This window comes from Microcaecilia unicolor, chromosome 5 (assembly GCF_901765095.1).
Source record: "Microcaecilia unicolor chromosome 5, aMicUni1.1, whole genome shotgun sequence".
In the NCBI taxonomy this organism is placed as follows: domain Eukaryota; kingdom Metazoa; phylum Chordata; class Amphibia; order Gymnophiona; family Siphonopidae; genus Microcaecilia; species Microcaecilia unicolor.
In genome coordinates, this window is record NC_044035.1 from 320,767,392 (window position 1) to 320,788,054 (window position 20,663).

General features: G+C 44.3%; 1 protein-coding gene across 5 annotated transcripts in view; it reads right to left on the reverse strand.

The window, feature by feature from the left end:
- SLC7A9 (solute carrier family 7 member 9) overlaps positions 1-20,663 on the reverse strand; it is a 93,611-nt gene that overhangs the window by 50,782 nt on the left and 22,166 nt on the right. For 3 of the 5 annotated variants that reach the window (XM_030204410.1, XM_030204409.1, XM_030204411.1), the window contains exon 1: positions 7,125-7,246. The exons of 1 other annotated variant lie outside the window; for it this stretch is intronic. The gene's annotated coding sequence lies outside the window, so the exon portion shown is untranslated. Of the gene's footprint in view, positions 1-7,124; positions 7,247-19,895; positions 20,006-20,663 lie in introns of those variants that run through there. One more of the 5 variants, XM_030204412.1, reaches the window with a different exon arrangement.

Consider the following 20,663-nt stretch of genomic DNA (forward strand, 5'->3'; position numbering starts at 1 on the left):
GCGGATTTTTGAACCAATGTCAAATGCTCTTTGACATGCAACCTGCTTCTTTCCCTACGGACAAATTAAAGATTACCTACATCATCTCGTTACTCTCTGGTCCTGCCCTGGCATGGGCGTCACCACTCTGGGAACAACAGGATCCTCTCCTCTCAGATCTTGGAGAATTCCTGCGCCGGTTCCGCATGGTATTTGATGTTCCAGGACGCCCCTCCTCTGCTGCAGGGGAGCTACTACGGATTCAGCAAGGTAACAGCTCGGTAGGAGCCTACGCTATTCGATTCCGCACCTTGGCTGCAGAACTTAAATGGAATCAAGAGGCTCTTACGGCCATTTTCTGGCAAGGCTTGAGTGGGCGTATTAAGGACGAGTTAGCCGGCCGTGAAATTCCTAGTACTCTGGATGCTCTAATCTCTCTATGTATCCGGATAGATGTCCGGTTCCAGGAACGGGCACGAGAACTGGGTGCCTCTCGTTCGTCTCGAAGGATCTCCCCTCAGAGGCAACGTACTGTCTCTCCTCAGGGAGCTGCGGGTCCGGCTGCGGAGGGATCTGAGGAACCTATGGTGATTGGCAGGCACCGACTATCAGCCGTTGAGCGGGCCCACCGGAGGGACAATAAATTATGCATGTATTGTGGCAAACCTGGTCATTTTGTGAAGGGGTGTCCCAACAAGCCGGGAAATGCTTAGACCCTAGCCTTGTGGAGGGGGTGGTTTTGGGTCAGTCAGGAGCCCTTCCGGATAATTTAATGACAGTACCGATTATCTTACTTTGGCGAGAATTCAGAATAAATACCCTAGCCTTGCTGGATTCAGGAGCGGGGGGCAACTTTATTGATGCTAGCTTACTTCAGGGACTAGGAAGGCCGGTTATTCCCTGTAGACCAGCTCTGCAGGTGACTTCCATTCATGGTTCTACTCTTCCCCAGCCGATTACTCATCTCACCCTTCCGCTTCAAATGCAGGTGGGCCTTCTTCATCATGAGGAGATACAGTTTCTTATATTACCTCAAGCCATTCATCCTGTAATTTTAGGTATACCCTGGTTGCGGCTGCATGCTCCCTGCATAGACTGGCCTTTGGGTGAGATCAGTCAATGGAGTACGCGTTGTTTTGAGACCTGTCTGACACCAGTGCACCCTCCTCCTACTAAAGTGCCAGCTCTACCTGGAGTCCTTCATCCCTGTGAGGCCTGTCTTCCGAAGGAGTATGAGGATTTTTCTGATGTCTTTGATGCCCGGGAGGCGGATTCCCTCCCACCCCATCGCCCTTTTGATTGTCCCATTGATTTGTTGCCAGACACGATGCCTCCTAGAGGAAGATTATATGCCCTGTCCCGGGACGAATCGGCAGCCATGCGGGACTACATTCGGGAGAACCTTCGTAAAGGGTTCATTCGACCTTCTTCTTCTCCTGCCGGAGCAGGTTTTTTTTTTGTCTCCAAAAAGGATGGGTCCTTGCGACCCTGCATTGACTATCGAGGACTTAACAACATCACAGTCAAGAACCGTTACCCTCTTCCGCTTATCCCGGAGCTTTTTGATCGGCTCCAAGGAGCTGTGATTTTTACTAAACTGGATCTCCGAGGGGCCTACAACTTGATTCGTATCCGCCAGGGGGACGAGTGGAAGACGGCGTTCAATACTCATGAAGGCCATTTTGAGTATCGTGTCATGCCTTTTGGTCTGTGTAACGCTCCTGCGGTGTTTCAAGATTTTATCAACTTCATTTTTCGAGATCTCCTTTATGCTTCCGTCATTGTTTACTTGGACGATATTCTGATCTTCTCTGCTTCTCCTCAGGATCATCCCAGACATGTGCGCACAGTCCTTCAACGACTCCGGGATCACCGACTGTTTGCCAAATTGGAAAAATGTGCTTTTCATCAATCCACTATTCCTTTTTTGGGACATATTATCTCTGCTGTTGGATTACAAATGGATCCTGCTAAACTACAGGCTATCCGTGACTGGCCTCGTCCTCAAGGTCTCCGGGCTCTGCAGCGTTTCCTTGGATTTGCTAATTACTACAGACAATTCATTCCCCATTATTCTCTCATCACGGCTCCTTTGACAGCCCTTACTCGGAAGGGTGCGGATGTTCGGCACTGGTCTCCAGTTGCTCTGGAGGCTTTTTCTACCTTGAAGGCGGCTTTCCTGTCTGCTTCTGTACTCCGTAGTCCTGATGTCACGAAGCCTTTCATTGTGGAAGTGGATGCCTCTGCTTTGGGGGTTGGGGCTGTGCTGTCTCAGACGACTCCTTCTGGTAAGAGACACCCGTGTTTTTTTTTTTCTAAGAAGTTTTCTCCGGCAGAGCGTAATTATACCATTGGTGACAGAGAGCTGCTGGCTCTGAAGCTCGCCTTTCAGGAGTGGCGATATCTGCTGGAGGGGGCTGCTCATCCTATTACTGTCATCACTGATCACAAGAACCTGCTTTATTTGCAAGATGCCAAACGCCTGAATCCCCGGCAGGCCCGATGGTCACTGTTTTTTGCTCGTTTTACCTTTCACTTGGTGTTCCGTCCTGCGGAGAAGAATGTTCAGGCGGATGCTCTCTCCTGAGCTTTTGATGTACCAGAGGAGCCTGAGGAGCTCTATCCTATGCTCAATCCTGCTTGCCTTTCCCCTACTGTGGGGGCGTCCGCCTGCCTTAAGACTCCTGTTCCTACCCGGTCTCGTCGCAAGGTTCTTCAGTGGGGTCATTCTGCTGCTTTTTCGGGACATTTTGGGTTTCGTAAAACTTATCTGATTTCCCGCTATTTTTGGTGGCTGCACATGGCTCAGGAGATTCGGCAGTTTGTCTCTACATGTCCTACTTGTGCCCGCACCAAGTCTTTGCCAGGCAAGCCGTGGGGTCTTCTTCAACCGTTGCCTGTACCCCAGCTACCTTGGCAGGAGATCTCCATGGACTTTATAACTGATCTTCCTTGCTCCAAGGGCAACACGATCATCTGGGTGGTGGTGGATCGTTTTTCCCGCATGGCGCACTTCGTCCCCATGCGGTCTCTGCCATCTGCGGCGGCGCTTGCCTCCCAGTTTATCCAGCACATTTTTCGGTTACATGGACTACCGCAACGCATCATCAGTGATAGAGGTTCTCAATTCACCTCTAGATTTTGGAGATCTTTATGCTCAGCCTTTGGGGTTGCCACACATTTTTCTTCAGCTTATCATCCACAGACCAACGGCATGGCAGAATGTACGAACCAGACCCTTAAAGCCTTTCTCAGGACCTTCACTAATACGCGTCAAGATAATTGGACTGATCTTCTGCCCTGGGCTGAGTTTGCCTACAACAATAGCTTTCATTCTGCTTCTCGGACATCACCCTTCTTTACTGTTTTTGGACGGCATCCTCGTCTTCCGCCTCCGATTCCTGTGACTGAGGTCTCTCCACTGATCCGGTCTACCCTCACCACCATTCATGCCACTTGGAGAGTGGTTCGTCAGCAGTTGGGAAGGGCTGCTGCACGGTATAAACAGTTTGCTGACCGGCTGCGATGTGCCGCTCCCGTATTCCAGCCGGGACAGAAAGTATGGCTCAGCACCAAGTATCTCAAACTGCGTCTTCCCTCTCTTAAGTTTGCTCCTCGCTTCATTGGTCCATTTTCTGTGCAATCTAGAGTGGGGACGGTGGTCTATCGCCTTCACTTACCTGGTAATCTTCGCATTCACAATGCTTTCCATGTATCTCTGCTTAAGCCTTTTCGGACTTCCCGCTGGCATCCTGCACCAAAGAGGATTCTGGTTCCAGACTCTGACCCGGACCCTGAGTTTGAGGTAAAGGAGATTCTTGATTCTAGATTCCAGAGAGGACGATTGTTTTACTTGATCTCATGGAAGAACTTTGGTCCTGAGGATAACTCCTGGGAGCCAGTTGGTAATATCCATGCCCCTGAGTTATTGCACGAGTTCCACTCTCGTTACCCTAAAAAACCAGGGCCGAGACGGAGGAGGGGGGCTTACGGGGGGGGGGGTACTATCACGTCCCTTACCTGTGCCGCTCTGCCTGCTGGGATGCCTCGCTCCACGAGCAGGAGAGAGCGGGGTATCGCCGGCTACGGGCGGCATGGTGGGGGAGTCTCGTCTGCCTCTTGGACGGCTCCGGTCCGCCGCTATGGAGCGGTAGCGGCTGGAGAGCGCCGGCGCTGCCATAATGGCCGGCGCTCACTAGCTGGAGAGTCTCTTCCGGGTGCGGGACCCAGGAGCATGAGGAACGCCTCTTCTGGGCTCGGATTGGCTGGTCGCGGCTAGACTCCGCCCGCTCTTTGTGACCAGCCTATCCAGAGCTCTTGGGCTGGTTGTTGGCCACGCCTTCCGGACAGCTGATGTTTGTTTCCCTGATGGAGGGGGCTACTTAAGTCAGACTCTGGCAGAACTCTTTGCTTCGGCTTCTGCTAGTGTGGATTCCTGAGTTCTGTGTTTTTGGATTGAGTACCTGCCTCGAACCCTGACTGGACCTGGACTTTGCTTCTGCCTGCCGCCTGCCTAGAACCTCTGTTTGGACCTGGACCTTGCTTTTGCCTGCCGCCTGCCTTGAACCTCTGTTTGGACCTGGACTTTGCTTTTGCCTGCCGCCTGCCTTGAACCTCTGTTTGGACCTGGACCTTGCTTTTGCCTGCCGCCTGCCTTGAACCTCTGTTTGGACCTGGACTTTGCTTTTGCCTGCCGCCCGCCTTGAACCTCTGTTTTTGGACCTGGACTTTGCTACCTGCCGCGAGCCTTTGGTTGGCCCTGGGATTTGCCGGTTGTCATCTGCCTGCTGCACATCCTGCGTCCAGCCCTGTCCTCCTTGGAGGTTCCAGTCCTGATTCTTCAGGTAAGATCAGAACTGTCTGGCTGCCAGACGTTGTTTGGCACAGGGGCTCACAGATCGTGGTATAAGCCTGATAGAAAGGTAGGAACAAGGCATGGAAAAGAGTGAGAAGGGAAGATAGTAGAGAAGAGGAGACATGTCATAGGCCAGAAGGAGATGGTCATCTACCATTGACCTATGAAGCTAGATGGAGGAGGAAACATGACTTTGACCCACAGTGGCCAGAGGAAGCTGTGGTGGCCACTGCAGGGGCTGACTAAGAAAGTGGCAATGGCACAGTAGATTCAAAGATGGGAGAGAGAATGGATGAGAGTGCTAGAATTGGAGATGTAGGCCATCTTGGAGCTGGTGTCAGGTGAGTCCATAAAGAAGAGAGTCGGACTAATGCACATTTATCTTCTGGACACCAAAGTCAGATGGTATGCCAGTGGGACAGAGTAAGAAAGAAAGTGTTTGGGGATGCAATGAAAATAAAGAGAAAAGTTAAAAGGCACAAAAGAAAGGAAAAGAATGGAAATCAAACATATAAATGGCAAGTGACCGACTCACGTGCAAATGCGCAGTAGAGACTTCCCTCTCCGTCCCGCCCTCGTGTCAAGACGTGATGACGTCAGAGGGCGGAACAGAGAGGGAAACGGAGTTGGAGTCACTGTCGGACGCTGCTGCTGCCGCCTGGAAACGAACATCGAGCGCACCAACCTCCACCATCCCCCGCATTGGGCCCCCAGCACTGACCTGACAGCGCCTCTCACCTCTGTGTGGAAGTGCTGCAGGCAGCAGCAGAGTGATCTGCTGCTGCCTGCAGCGCTTTCACACGGAGGTGAGAGGCGCTGTCAGGTCAGTGCAGGGGGCCCGGCACGGAGGGGGGGAGGGAGCGGCGGCGAGGAGGGTAGCTGGAAATCTCGCCCGTTTTTACGGGCTTAACGGCTAGTTTATAATAAAACACAAATGAAGAAAACTGAAAAGTAAAAATAAAGAGGCAATGCATATAAGATAAAAATATTTGACTTTTATAATGAAAATAATTGAAAATGCGCAATAAAAATGCCATTGTGTATATAGAATAAGGAAAACGATAAGCAATAATGAAACTGCACGAAGGTAAGCTTAAAAGCAACTACAGAAGATACTTTTTTCTGAAAAGATCGGGGGGGGGGGGGGGGGGGGGGATGCCTGGAAAGCCCTCCTGGTGGAGTTGAATGGGACAAAAACAATGACAGAATTCAAAAAGGCATGGGATAAACACAATAATATGGAATCAAAGTAAAACAAATGTCAGAGGGCTGCAACCCGCACAGAGCGACAGGAACAATCCTAAACAAAGGTTTAGAGGAGGTAACCTGTATGTTCTGTGCAGAGCAGCAGGTATAACTTTAGACACCTTGCTGGGCAGACTAGATGGAGCAGGCTGGTCTTTTTCTGTTGTTTGTTACTAAGTTACTATGTAAATGTGCTACACACAATTTTCTAATGCTTTCCAGGAAAGTTTTGGATGCCTTTGATCATACTAACACTAAGACAATGCTACACACATTTAGTAATCAGTTAAATTTTCAATTAAATACTTTTCACGTCAATATTCAAAATGTTGTTCAGGGCTAAGTGCTCATTTTCAGCAGCGCTTAACTGGTAGCGCCTAACGCCTACCTGGCTATTTTGGGGGTGTTCTGAGGCGAAGTCAGCCCTTGGCTGGTTGAGAGCGGAGCGAATACTCAGCACTTAACTGGCCAAGGTCACCGCATAAATAGGACTGCATAAAGTTAGTCCTGCCTTATGTAGTTTGCCATAGCCGGTTAAGGGCTGAATATTGCACTTAACTGGCTATCCTTTAACCGGCTCCATAAACCCAGAAATTCAATGCTGGAGCCCAGACATTGTTTTAAAATCCTTTTGAATGTTATTCTGCTGTATAACTCTTTTGTTGATTTAAATGTAGCTCCCAGATTACGTTTGGTTATCTTTATTGTAACCTGCTTAGAACTATCAAGGTGCAAGCAGTCTAGAAGTCCTAATGTAATGGTAGCAGTTAGCAAAACGCTGAGTGCCGCCAGCTGAATATCAACCCCTTTTTTTTCTTAAGTTTTTTTTTTTTTTTTTTAGCACAGTAGACATTTTGTAAGATAAGGTACCTCTTTACTATTATATTTAACCAGTAAATCTAATCCATGGACAGGAACATGTTCTACAACTAATTAAGAACCCCAGACCTTTAGATTTTAATTACCCTCCATACCAACTGAACGCTATTTTAGTGGGAGGAATGATTTTATTAGTTACACTTAAAAAAAAAACATTCTTCCCTACCTTGTCTCTTCTTTGTAGTATTTAAATCTTGTGAAATTATGATGGAAAGCACTTTCCGGTATGTCTAAATCCAGCAGTCCTATAGCTGGTTTGTCAGCAGATAAAGTTAGTGTGTGAAGTCTTCATGCTTAAAGGAAAAACTACCCCAAGTACAGAGGTCATCAGAAGTAATCATTAAACGCATTTGAGTCCGAAGACGTGAATTTCAGGCCAATTAAACATCACCTAAGTATCCCTGTCCTGTCTTTAGCTTGTTTCACCAACACATTTGTTAATGTTTGCTATAAATATCAATACTGGATTGCGTAGATGATGTGAATTCTTATTGCCAACATAAAAAGTATCTTGATAGATCAGACAGTTCAGATTTATAGGGACTTTGGAACCAATTATCATAGTAGCACATAATTTAGTAGGCTTAGTTTCATAAACTTTTACTGCCTCATATATAAGTTATGGCTTAGGTTATTTTATCAACGTAATAGATCCAAAATTCTTTGCTTCTACAACTGCTAAAATAGACACTTACATAGTAACATACATAGTAGATGACAGCAGAAAAAGACCTGCACGGACCATCCAGTCTGCCCAACAAGACAAACTCATATGTGTATACCTTACCTTGATTTGTACCTGCCTTATTCAGGGCACAGACCGTACAAGTCTGCCCAGCAGTATTTCCTGCCTCCCAACCACCAGTCCCGCCTCCCATCACTGGCTCTGGCACAGACCGTATAAGTCTGCCCCCCACTATCCTCGCCTCCCAACCACCAACCCCTCTTCCCCCCACCTGCTCCGCCACCCAATTTCGGCTAAGCTTCTGAGAATCCATTCCTTCTGCACAGGATTCCTTTATGCATATCCCATGCATTTTTGAATTCCGTTACCGTTTTCATCTCCACCACCTCCCGCGGGAGGGCATTCCAAGCATCCACCACCCTCTCTGTGAAAAATTACTTCCGGACATCTTTCCTGAGTCTGCCCCCCTTCAACCTCATTTCATGTCCTCTCGTTCTACCGCCTTCCCCTCTCCGGAAAAGGTTCGTTTGCGGATTAATACCTTTCAAATATTTGAACGTCTGTATCATATCACCCCTGTTCCTCCTTTCCTCCAGGGTATGCATGTTCAGGTCAGCAAGTCTCTCTTCATACGTCTTGGAACGCAAATCCCGTACCATTCTCGTAGCTTTTCTTTGCACCGCTTCCATTTTTTTAACATCCTTGGCAAGGAACGGCCTCCAAAACTGAACACAATACTCCAGGTGGGGCCTCACCAACGACTTCTTTTGCTGATCACACCTCTCTCTATACAGCCTAGCAACCTTCTCGCTACGGCCACCACCTTGTCACACTGTTTCGTCGCCTTCAGATCCTCGGATACTATCACCCCAAGATACCTCTCCCCCTCCCCCCTTTGCAAGGAATTATGATTTAAATAAACAGAGGCTTCAACCACCCCAAGAAGAGTTGTGGACTTTTTAGCAAACTTCAGTGGGGATTCTATCACAGGAGGCTTCAGTCTGTCTGAAATAACAGCGGTGGAAAGCAACTCCCTGTAGGTATACCAAAAATCAAGGGAGAAAAAAAAACCAGCACAGGCTCACAGTCCTAAAAACCAATGTGTCCATTTAACTCAGTTCCGTTATAGTCACATATATTACAGTTCCTTGAAAAAGAAGACAAGAACGGGACTCAAACAAGTACTTAGCCGTTATAAGAAAAACTCTCTCGCATTGCCTGTCGAAATTGTGGAAATCTTCACAATGTCCCGTATTCTAAAGGCTCCAATTTAAAAAAAAAACCCCAAAAGGGGCCCTCTTGTTTCACAAAAGCTGTGTCAGGTTCAAATTGCATAATTTGAAACCCAAGGCGATTACTCGGCAAAGTAGGCATACCGCTTTGTTGTGACTTGACATGGTGACTACTGCTTTGTTGGTCCCATTCATTGTTGAAAATTCTGTTTTCATCTTGCACTTTTCTTCATTTTGGTGGAACTTTGCTGCGGGGTTTCCATTATTTATGTTTCAACTTTTGTTATTGATGACACTTCAAGAAATATCTCTACACATTCTCATAACTACTTTAACTGAACATACTCTTGAGAGCACTAGAGCAATACAACCAAGAAACATATCATCAACATTTTCCACTTACTTCCCCCTACCTATCCTACTCCCTTCCCTCCTTCCCACCCCTTATTTCCCAACTTTGGTATGCCAACAGTTTTTATTGTTACCAAATCCAGTTACTCTTTTCCATATAGAATTCCATTAGCAGGTCATACATAACAATATGAGTACATATAGACGGTCATCATATTGTTACATGTTGCCTCCCCTTCCCCTTATTAAACCCCTAGTTGGCAGGGCCGGTCAAACCCGGTAAGCGGGGTAAGCACCGCAGGGGGGTGCCTGCCTTCAAGGGCGCTGCTGTGGTGCTGTGCTGCCATACCTCGCTGCCCTTGGGGGTTTAAATCTTTTATTTACCTCCGTCCCAGCGGCCACATCATTTCAAAGCCCTGCCCGTCTCTAGCCTTCCCTCCCTTCGTGAGTTCATTCCCACAGAGTCCCGCCTTCTGATGTCATTTCCTCGAGGGCAGGACTCTGAGGGAACGAAGGGAGGGAAGGCTAGAGACGGGCAGGGCTTTGAAATGACGCGGCCGCTGGGACGGAGGTAAATTAAAAAAGACTTAAACCACGCAGGGTGGCAAGAAGAAAAAGGGGGATGTTGTGGGGGAGAAGAGGGCGGGCAGGTGGCCATAAATGGGAGGGCGATGGGGGCGAAGGAGAATCACTGGACAGGGGCAGGGTGGGAGAAGAGAGAAAGGAGATGCGGGAGGGGGGGGGCGCCAACTGATAGTCTGCAAGGGGGCATCAGAGACCCTAGGACCGGCCCTGCTAGTTGGTGCAGTTTCCCTTATTTAATGAATGCGAGTGTTTCATGCTTTATTCAAGCTTCCTTAAACCACTGCACTGCTGTACACGTGTAGGCACTGTGCAATGGGCACTAACTCTCCTCGCTGATGTTTTTACTGCATGTATAATACATGAGATCCTGTATAAAAATAATGAATATTTTAAGATGCAGATTTTTGTATTTCCTAAATCTTACTATGCAAATGTTTCTAATTGGGAAAAGAAAATAGAAGATACTCTTATTTATGACTCTTCTTTGCTGCTGGTGGAGAAAAGGATGGGATGTGAACCTAGGAAAGCAGGGGGCATGCATAGAGGATCTCCGAGGGACAGGAAGGGGTCGGACAGCTGAACAGTTAGTACGTTGTGCAAATGGGTGCTAACATTTATCCCTGGCTTATGACACCACCCACATTCCACCTTCTTATCATAGGCCCATGGCTGAATATCTGTGTTAACACACCACACTAGATGGAAGCACTGCTCATCCAATAAATGTAGGTTCCAAAGGAGTAGAGGATGACACACGACTTCACACGTGTAAGGAAAAGAGATAATCTTTATTCAAAGCACCAAACTTGGCCCGACATGGGTCCGTGCTTCGGAGGAAAACACCACCTGCATCAGGGGTCTGAAACAATTGCTACACAAGAAAAACAAATAAATAACTAAACATTGGAAGGCTACAAAACTCTTGTGTGTGGTCTTTTGGGAGAAAGGTCTGTTGTAATGCAGGCAATGTGAGAATTCAGTGTCACTTCTATAAATAAAAGAGGAGAGGATATGTATTCATAAGACTAACGCTGGTAGAAAAAAAATTACATGGATCTACTACCATTTAAATATAGAAAACTATGAATAAAATGTTTAAAAGGTGACTGTTCACTAAAAAAAAAAAAATGACTACCCTCAACCAGATACATTGAAACACAGAAAGCCAGGGAGCTGGGGAAAAAAACCTAACATATATACTGTAAAAAGCACATTAAAAATGAGTTATGTTTTAAAATCGTATATGCTATAAAACCAGTTTAAAACATTTATAATGCCACCGGTTATCCAAACCCACAGTGTGCTGGGGAAAGTAATAGTCTCTACTGACAAACGCTTAAAGTAACTTTAGTGTTGCTACACATAAAAATGAACAGGAAAGACTAATCACTTAAAAAAAAAAAAGAGAAGTATAATATAAACATAAAAATAAAAATAAACTTACCACCATAACAAAAGAACATGCTAAGCTCCTAGCTGCTGCCAGGCAAAAAGGCGCAAAAAAAAAGGACGCCAGTGATGACACAGCCCTAATGGCACGTCAAACATGAATAATGCATAAAATGCTAAAGAACCATAGCTGGTGGCACTTATAAAAAATGTCCGTATAGGAAGTAAATACTGGTTAAAAGATAAACTGGTTATAGATAACTGGTTAAAAAATAAAACCAGACAAAAATAAAGACAGACAGGATAAAAAGGTAAAATGGCCAAAACAAAGGTTAAAAAAGGGGGAGACCAATGATAACCCATCTCTGGTGTTGGTAGCATGTTAAAAATAATACCATACATGTTTTAAAAAAAAACAGTCTAATCACTACAAAAAATTGCAAAAACCCAATTATAAACAGAATAAATTATCCTATATAATAAAAAGCACCTCCAACATTCTGAAGCTGACTCTGTGGCACTGTGGCAGTGTAGGGTTCGTAAGTCTGTCATTCAGCGTTTCATTAGCTCTCACTGTCCCCGCCCTCACGTCGAGGAAACGGAACGCTGCATAGTTGCCAAGCAAACAAACGCGACGTCACAGGAACGAAGAACCAATCAGACAGAACGGAACTTAGAGGAGGGAAGTGGAGTGGATTGAATCTCTAACAAACAATCATATACAGGGAGGTACAAACATCAGTGGAGGCAAGTACACAGAACGGAAGGGAAGACAAACATTTAATCACTTTGTCACTCACACACATCACACACATACACAGACATCACACACACACACACACACACTCAATCACTCTGTGTATCTCTCTCTTACACTGTCTGTAAAACACACTGTCACTCTCAGTCTCTCACATGGGCAACTATATGTTGCATTCTCACGAGTAAGGAGCTCTTCTGTTGTGATTGTTAAACTGATTGAAGGGCCTGAACAAGGAAAACTTTTACCACATTGTAACACAGTTTACTGAAAAAATATTGTATATAAAGAAACAACAATTATATTCAGAATACAACCGTGGAAACATTAATGGCAGGAACTCATTACATTGTTAGCGCCCGTTTCATTGCATTAAGAAACGGGCCTTTTTTTACTAGTAAATTAATAAAAACTACAGGAAAAGTGTGTATGCATGTGTTATGACAAAAAAGGTCTAAAATACATCTCTGATATTTAGTCCAGACGGTGAGAGGGTTCTCATAAAGAAGATGGTCCTTTTCTCCTCCTTGAGGAGATGTTTGTCTATATCACCTCCTCTCCATGAGTTTGTGAGGACTTTAAAGACAAAAAACTTCAGGTCATCTATTTGATGGTTAGTGATGTTCCAGTGTTCCACGACAGGTGCACTTTTGAAGTCATCACTGATACAACTTCTGTGCTCAGTTATGCAGGTTTTCACTGGTCTTTTCTTTTTGCCCACATAAAGACGGTGACACAGGCACTTTAAATGACTGGTGACGTGGTACAATCAGATGTGTGCTTTAATACCAGAGTTTTACCAGACTGTGGGTGTACAAATGGTGAAACTTCCATGGCGTGAAGGCACACACTACAACTCCCACAGCGTCTGTGTCCTAAATGAAGATCAGCCGGAGGATCAGTGGGTAATGCCGGAAGAGCTGATGGTACCATACGTTTCTTAAGGTTCCTTCCTTGATTATATACAACCACCAATTGTTAGTGTCCAAAATACTCATGGTTCTCCAAAATATGCCAATTTCTTCTAATTATTTTCTGAATCTGTACAGCAATGTGAAAAAATTGTAGGGTGCATACTATGTCTGGGGCTTTCTTTTCCTGATGATTAGTTAAGAGGTCCCTTCTAAGTTGGCCTCTAGCTTTATCAAACCTTCCTTGATACATGTAGATGGATATCCTCTTCTTTTCAATCTTTCTGGCATCACAGCTGATTGTTTCTTGAAATCTTCATGTTTGGAGCATATTCTCTTGAGACATTAAAAACTGACGGTAGGGTAAATTCCGTTTCAATGATGAGTTATGGAAGCTGGAAGAAAACAAGAATGCATTTCTGAGGATTTCCAATAAAGTGTTGTAGTGAAGCCATATTCGTCCTTCTTAATGAATAAATATAGGAAATTAATCTTGGTCGCATCATACTGGATTTTGAAAGATGTGAGTAACCCTCTTGATGATGCTAATTGTACTGCTTCTTGTACATCTTTTTGAATTGAGTATGTAGGATCAGAGTCTAACAATGTATAATATCTATGATCACAAAGCCATCATTCAATCTCTGATATATAATCTTCTCTGTTCTGTATGATGATGATATTCCCCCTCCTTTGTCTACCAGCTTAATGACTATAGAGTGGTTACTAGCCAATGATCGAACCACTGCTTCTTCCACTCTTGATAGATTATAGTAATGTTGTTTAGTCCTCTTTTCCAAAGCAGTCACTTTTCGATGGACACATGTATTGAAGGATTGTATCAGAAGGTCAATTGGACCTGATGGTACCCATTGTGATGGTCTCTTAACAACTGAGAAATCTATACAAGATGTCGAATTGTCTAGAAAAGACTGTGTAATTTGTACCTTGCAAGCAAACTTGACAAGATCTGCTCTGGTTTGGAAAGCATTATATCTAGTTGTAGGAACAAAAGATAGACCCTTCTGGAGAACATGCATCTGTGTCTCTGTCAAAGTTACATTTGAAAGATTAAAAACTGGAATTTCTACTTCTGTTTCGATAAAGGAGTTGCTGAATGTTGTGTCGGTAATTGTGTTGATAATTGTGGTAGGAGGGCCTGTCTTGAGAGAAACTGCCTCTGCCCTTCTGGAGATAAAAACGGCGTGAGAGAAATCTCTCTTGTGTCTTCTTTATTTTTGGTGGTTCCTTGTCCCAAATCCTCTCTAAAAAAAGAGCTTGAGGGTCCAGGATGGGGTGAATTGATTAGACTACTTAGAGGTGATGTGTATGAGTCACCCAAATCGCTTCTGATGCGTTTTCTCCCTTTGTCTGGTGTAATGAGTTGTCATATAGTGGGGAGGGGGGGAAACACTTGGGTCAGTAATGTGTGTAACTTTATTTTGGGGCCCTTTAACAGAGCGGCAGTAAACCCAACACGGGCTTACCACTCACTCATTTGGGATTACCTCTGGCCCAACGCGGCCACCGGCAGTAGTCCCACCCCGAATGCACTCCATTTCTGTGGGAAAAATAAAACCCCGGTAAATGGCTTGCACGGCAGTAACCTGGCGGTAATTGGGCATTGCCACGCGCTGCCCAGTTACTGCTGGGTTAGCGCAGGAGCCCATATTGCCACCTCAACTCGTGGCCATGTGTGCTGGGGGCTTTTTTTTACCCACTGCAGTAAAAAGGGCCCTGGAGCGTGGGAAAAACGGCCTCCGCTGCCAGCGCAGGGTCCTTTTTTCCACAGCTTGGTAAAAGGGCCCTTCGATTTGTTAGAATCTATATTTGCCTTTCTATGTCATATATATGTCCTAGCCTGAGCATAAGGATAAATCAAACCATTTGTATTATCTATTTCATCCCTTTTAAACTTCTTATTTTTAACATCTCTAATATCTTACATGGAGGGGGCATAATTGAACGAAAACGTCTATCTCCATGGGCGTTTATCTTCGAGAACGGGTCCGTGAAGGGGCGGACCGAACCGTATTTTCGAAAAAAATAGACGTCCATGTTTTATTCGACAATTTGTGAGCTGGGCGTTTTTGTTTTTCAGTGATAATGGAAAATGAAAGCGCCCAGCTCAAAAACGAATAAATCCAAGGCATTTGTTCATGGGAGGGGCCAGGAGTCGTAGTGCACTGGTTCCCCTCACATGCCAGGACACCAACCGGGCACCCTAGTGGGCACTTTTACAAAAACAATAAAAAGGTAAAACAGCTCCCAGGTGCATAGCACCCTTCCCTTGTGTGTTGAGCCCCCCAAATCCCCCTCAAAACCCACTGCCCACAAGTCTACACCATTACTATAGCCCTAAGGGGTGAAGGGGGGCACCTACATGTGGGTACAGTGGGTTTGGGGGGCGGTTTGGAGGGCTCCCATTTACCAGCACAAGTGTAACAGGTGGGGGGGGGATGGGCCTGGGTCCACCTGCCTGAAGTCCACTGCACCCCCTAATAACTGCTCCAGTGACCTGCATACTGCTGCCAGGGAGGTGGGTATGACATTTGAGGGTGAAAATTAAAAGTTGTGAAACGGCATATTTTGTGGTTGGAAGGGGTTTGTGACCACTGGGGGAGTCAGGGGAGGTCATCCCCGATTCCCTCCAGTGGTCATCTGGTCATTTAGGGCACTTTTTGGGGCCTTATTCGTGGAAAAACAGGGTCCAGGAAAAGTGCCCTAAATTCTCGCTAAAAACGCATATTTTTTTTCCATTATCCGCGAAAGGTGCCTATCTCTGATCGGTCGATAACCACGCCCCAGTTCCGCCTTCGACACGCCTCCATCAACTTTGTCCACATCAGCGACGGAGTGCAGTTGAAAACGTCCAAATTCGGCTTTCGATTATACCGCTTTATTCGTTTTTGTGAGATAAACGTCTATCTCCCGATTTGGGTCACAATATAGGCGTTTCTCTATTTTGATTATAAGCTGGATAGTAACATAGTAGATGACGGCAGAAAAAGACCTGCACGGTCCATCCAGTCTGCCCAACAAGATAAACTCATATGTGTTACTTTTTGTGTATACCTTACCTTGATTTGTATCTGTCATTTTCAAGGCACAGACTGTAGAAGTCTGCCCAGCACTAGCCCCGCCTCCTAACCACCAGCTCCGCCAGCCAATCTCGAGGATCCCTTCCTTCCGAACAGGATTCCTTTATGTTTATCCCACGCATGTTTGAATTCCGTTACCGTTTTCATTTCCACCACCTCCTGCGGGAGGGCATTCCAAGCATCCACCACTCTGTGAAAAAATACTTCCTGACATTTTTCTTGAGTCTGTCCCCCTTCAATCTCATTTCATGTCCTCTAGTTCTACCGCCTTCCCATCTCTGGAAAAGGTTCATTTGCGGACTAATACCTTTCAAATATTTGAACGTCTGTATCATATCACCCCTGTTTTTCCTTTCCTCCAGGGTATACATGTTCAGTTCAGCAACTCTCCTCATACGTCTTGTAACACAAATCCCATACCATTCTTGTAGCTTTTCTTTGCACCGCTTCAATCTTGTCTAAATGTAGTATATAAACATATCAAACTGTGAGTTAAACCTAGTCTTGATATTTCCCTGATCATTTTCATTAAAATAAGCTGGATCCCATCTACAAAAAAGTGAAAATTAATTTCCCAGCTATCCAATAAATTAAAGAGAATGGGTGAAAGGAACGATCCCTGAGGACCCCCCTTTAGAACATAAGAATATAAGAGTAGCCATACTGGGTCAGACCAATGGTCCATCTAGCCCAGTATCCTGTTTCAAACAGTGGCCAAGCAAGGTCACAAGTACCTGGCAGAAACCCAAATAGTGGCAACATTCCATGCTACAAATCACATAGTTGCTTTCCCATGCCTGTCTCAATAGTAGATTATGAACGTTTCCTCCAGGAACTTGTCCAAACCTTTTTTAAACCCAAATACACTAACTGCTGTTACCACATCTCCGGTAAAGAGTTCCAGAGCTTAACTATTTGTTGAGTGAAAAAATATTTCCTCCTATTTGTTTTAAAAGTATTTCCATATAACTTCCTTGAATGTCCATTAGTCTTTGTACTTTTGGAATGAGTAAAAAATCGATTTACTTCTACTCGTTCTACACCACTAAGGATTTTGTAGACCGCAATCATATCGCCCCTCATCCATCTCTTTTCCAAGCTGAAGAGCCCTAACGTCTTTAGCCTTTCCTCATACGAGAGGAGTTCCATCCCCTTTATCATTTTGGTCACTCTTCTTTGAACCTTTTCTAATTCTTCTGTCCTCCATTTTGTTGCTAGCTATTGTTCCTTTCTACCATTCAGATCCCACATTCCTGTTAGTGCATTCTCAACACTAGTGTTTCCCAGTATGCCATAGCACACAAGCAGCAAACAAAAGAAGAAGAACTGATCTCCACAGAACAAATCACACCCAGAAGACAGTGGAAATGACCAGTAAAGTCAATGGTGTAAAGTTGGCTTTTATTGATTATCTTCAAAAATGGCCATGTTTCGGTGGTATGGCCTGCATCAAGAGTCTGTAAAATATACAATAAGTGATACATATATAGAAAGCATACACATTAAAAAATCTAAAAAGGTCTAAAACACTCAAATTGAAATTACCAAAATTATAAAATAGCAGCAATAAACAATATCAATGATAAAAACCGAAAATATAAAGGATAATATTCAGAGAAATATACAAAAATGTATTTAAAAATAGAATAAAAAACAATTTAAGAAAATATTACATGGCAGTCACTACATTCTAGGACTAAGATGGCGTCGAGGTCAGACGTGCTATGCTGAGCTCTGGAAGAGTTTTTTTCCTTTAACGTATTTCCATATTTTTTATGATGCTAAAGAGAAAGGGAAAGATTAGAGGAGTTTCTGCCTTACCCTCTGCAATCCCAGCTCTTCTTCAGACTCTGATCACAGCATATGCGACGCCTACTGCATCCCAGGGCGTTCCTTTGACCGGTATGGAGAGGAGTCCCAGTCAGGAAAGTGAGATTTCACTTAGCCTGCGAAGTCCAGCACAGCAGGCTCAAGGAGCGGGGAGCAAGTCAGGAAGTACACCCGCTGAGACCTTGGAAGTTCGGGTCTTTGAACCAGCTAAGGAGGGGCTTCCTTCTGATACAGCAACGCTCCAGGATGGGGTTTCCCCTGAAAATCTGAGCCTCTCAGTTACCTCTTCGGTTGTTGGGTTGAATTTGTCAGGACTAGAGACAATGTCTGGACCGTCAATGGTGAGTGAAATACAGCCATCTGATACAGCTTTACAACTGTTGGTAAGACCTGCAAAGGTAACGTTGTAGTCCTTATTGTCAGCTATGGAGTCCCTGCATAAGGTTTGTCTTATTTTTGTTTCCAATTCAAAGATGAACACCTCAACGATTCAATAGTTTGAAAGACTATGAGTTATCTTTATCCCAAATAAAGGAGGTAGAACATAAACTGCTACAAGATGGAAATATAGTTCATTGAAAATTGGAGAATTTAGAAAATGGAGCTAGATCATTAAATCTGACACTTTATTTCCACCTGTTAAACTAAGCTTCCCACGGGATGTATTTCATAAATGTCTAAAAGAAGTTCTCCAATATTCTGAAACTGGGCTTCCACCACTACAAAAGCTTTATTATTTATCAACTTCTTCTACTCGGGAAGCTAAGTTTCAAGGTCAAGAAGTGGTTGATTCATCTTCTGATAGCTTAAATGTTTCAGCTCTTTTATTTATTTTATTTGTTTTAGAGAGATCACAAGAAGAGGTGGATTTTCATGCCACCTTATTGGTCTCTTTTGTATTTCTTCAAGACAAGGAAGCTTTGCTGAGACTCTATTTGAGACAATCTGCTTCAGTTACTTTCATGGGAGAAAAGATTCACATATTTCCTGATGTTTCCAGATGGACACAGGAAAGAAGGAAGAAGTTTCTATCTATGCAGCAGGAAGCTTTGAATTTGGGAGTCAAATTTCAGTTGAGGTTTCCTAAAACCTGACTTGTAACGACTTCTGGACTTTTTAAAGAGTTTAGATGCAGTTAATTAGACCTTGTTTTCTTATCTCTTTCTTTTATACCTCCTCTCAGGTCATGGTATATTGATCAGTCTCCCTCCTAGTGAACTAATGCCTGTAAAAGTTGGTCAAAGAGGGATTAATCCCTAAATACTTTCTTTTGTATTTCTTGGCAAATTGCTTGACAAAGTTATCTTTGGTGAATCATTGTAAATTGCTCTAAATATAAAAACAAAAAACAGTACATTCTATATTATTAAACAATATGAAAAAAACAATCATATCACAAAAAATATATTAAGAAACATACCTGCACTCATATTTGTGGCTAGAGCAGGGCTTTGAGCACTCACACATGCTCAAGGCCTGCCAGATTTTGCTCTTTCCAAAATAGAAGTTCAGAGAGGGCAGGCCTTGAGCATGTATGGATGTTCAAGGCCCTGCAAAGAATCACAGATACAATCCAAGCCTCTCCTCTTGGCAGACTGGATGGGCCATGCTGGTCTTTATTTGCTGTCACTTACCGTTAAATGCTGTTAGCACTTTCTCTTTCATTTCAAATAATAGCACATTTTGCATGTCTACTAATATAGGCTGATGTAATGCAGAAAAATCAGGGGGAGAAAGTTATATAAGATTTACCTTATTACAAATCATCCAGTCGTATTTCTGTAATACACAGCATATGTGCATGTTGATTTACAGTCAGATCATAAATCAGAATGGATTTCCAATTTACAGACTGGTCATTCAAAACCAGCACAGCTAGAAAATAATAACACTAGCAATTACACTATTATTTATGAGAAAAAAGTACCACTGGAGGCCTCAACATTTGTTTTCCCCTCCCCCACTCACCCCTCACTCTTATAATGGTCTGGACATTAGCAGTTTCCCACATCTACCATACCCAACTACCACCGAAATATTTATCCCAACATTGTTTAAAATCTTATCTATCTATTATACACATGATGCAAACTAACCATTTAAGTAAACAATATCTAGAATGGACCAGTGGATCTCCAGGGCTTCCTGAAGAGACATTCAAAGGGCAACCTCTGTTTGATTCATGCCTTCAGTGGTAACCCATCATCTGCAATGGGAACAAGGAAGAATGAGCAAACCAGGACACACCAACACAAACAGAACACGTAAAGAACTGAATTTAGATCCCAGCAGGTCAGGCAAAGTCTCAGTGGCTTCTCCCTTGCCTCAGCAGTGTCTGGAAGCAAGGGAACATCACTGTTCCTCCAGCAACTTAGCTTGTTATCCAAATGGATTTTATTTTGCTGGAGGAGTAGCCTAGTGGTTAGTGCAGTGGACTTTGATCCTGGGGAACTGAGTTCAATTCCCACTGCAGCTCCTTGTGACTCTGGGCAAGTCACTTAACCCTCCATTGCCCCTGGTACAAAATAAGTACCTGAATATATGTAAACCGCTTTGAATGTAGTTGCAAAAACCTCAGAAAGGCGGTATATCAAGTCCCATTTCCCCCCTTTCCCTTTTAATACATTCAGGTACTCATTCCCCACCTTTTCTTAACCTGTTACAGTCTTTCTGAAAAAAGTGTTTATCTCAGTATGATCACCTCCCAATCTTGATTATCACAAAACCATGATTTAGTGACTGTAGCCTCATCAGTGCAGCCTTCTACGGTCACCTTGCCTACCCCAGTGCTCTCCTTAAATCAGTCTGTCAATAACCCTCTGTGTCAGGTTACCATCCTTTACTGTAAGCACCTAGGGCTCAGA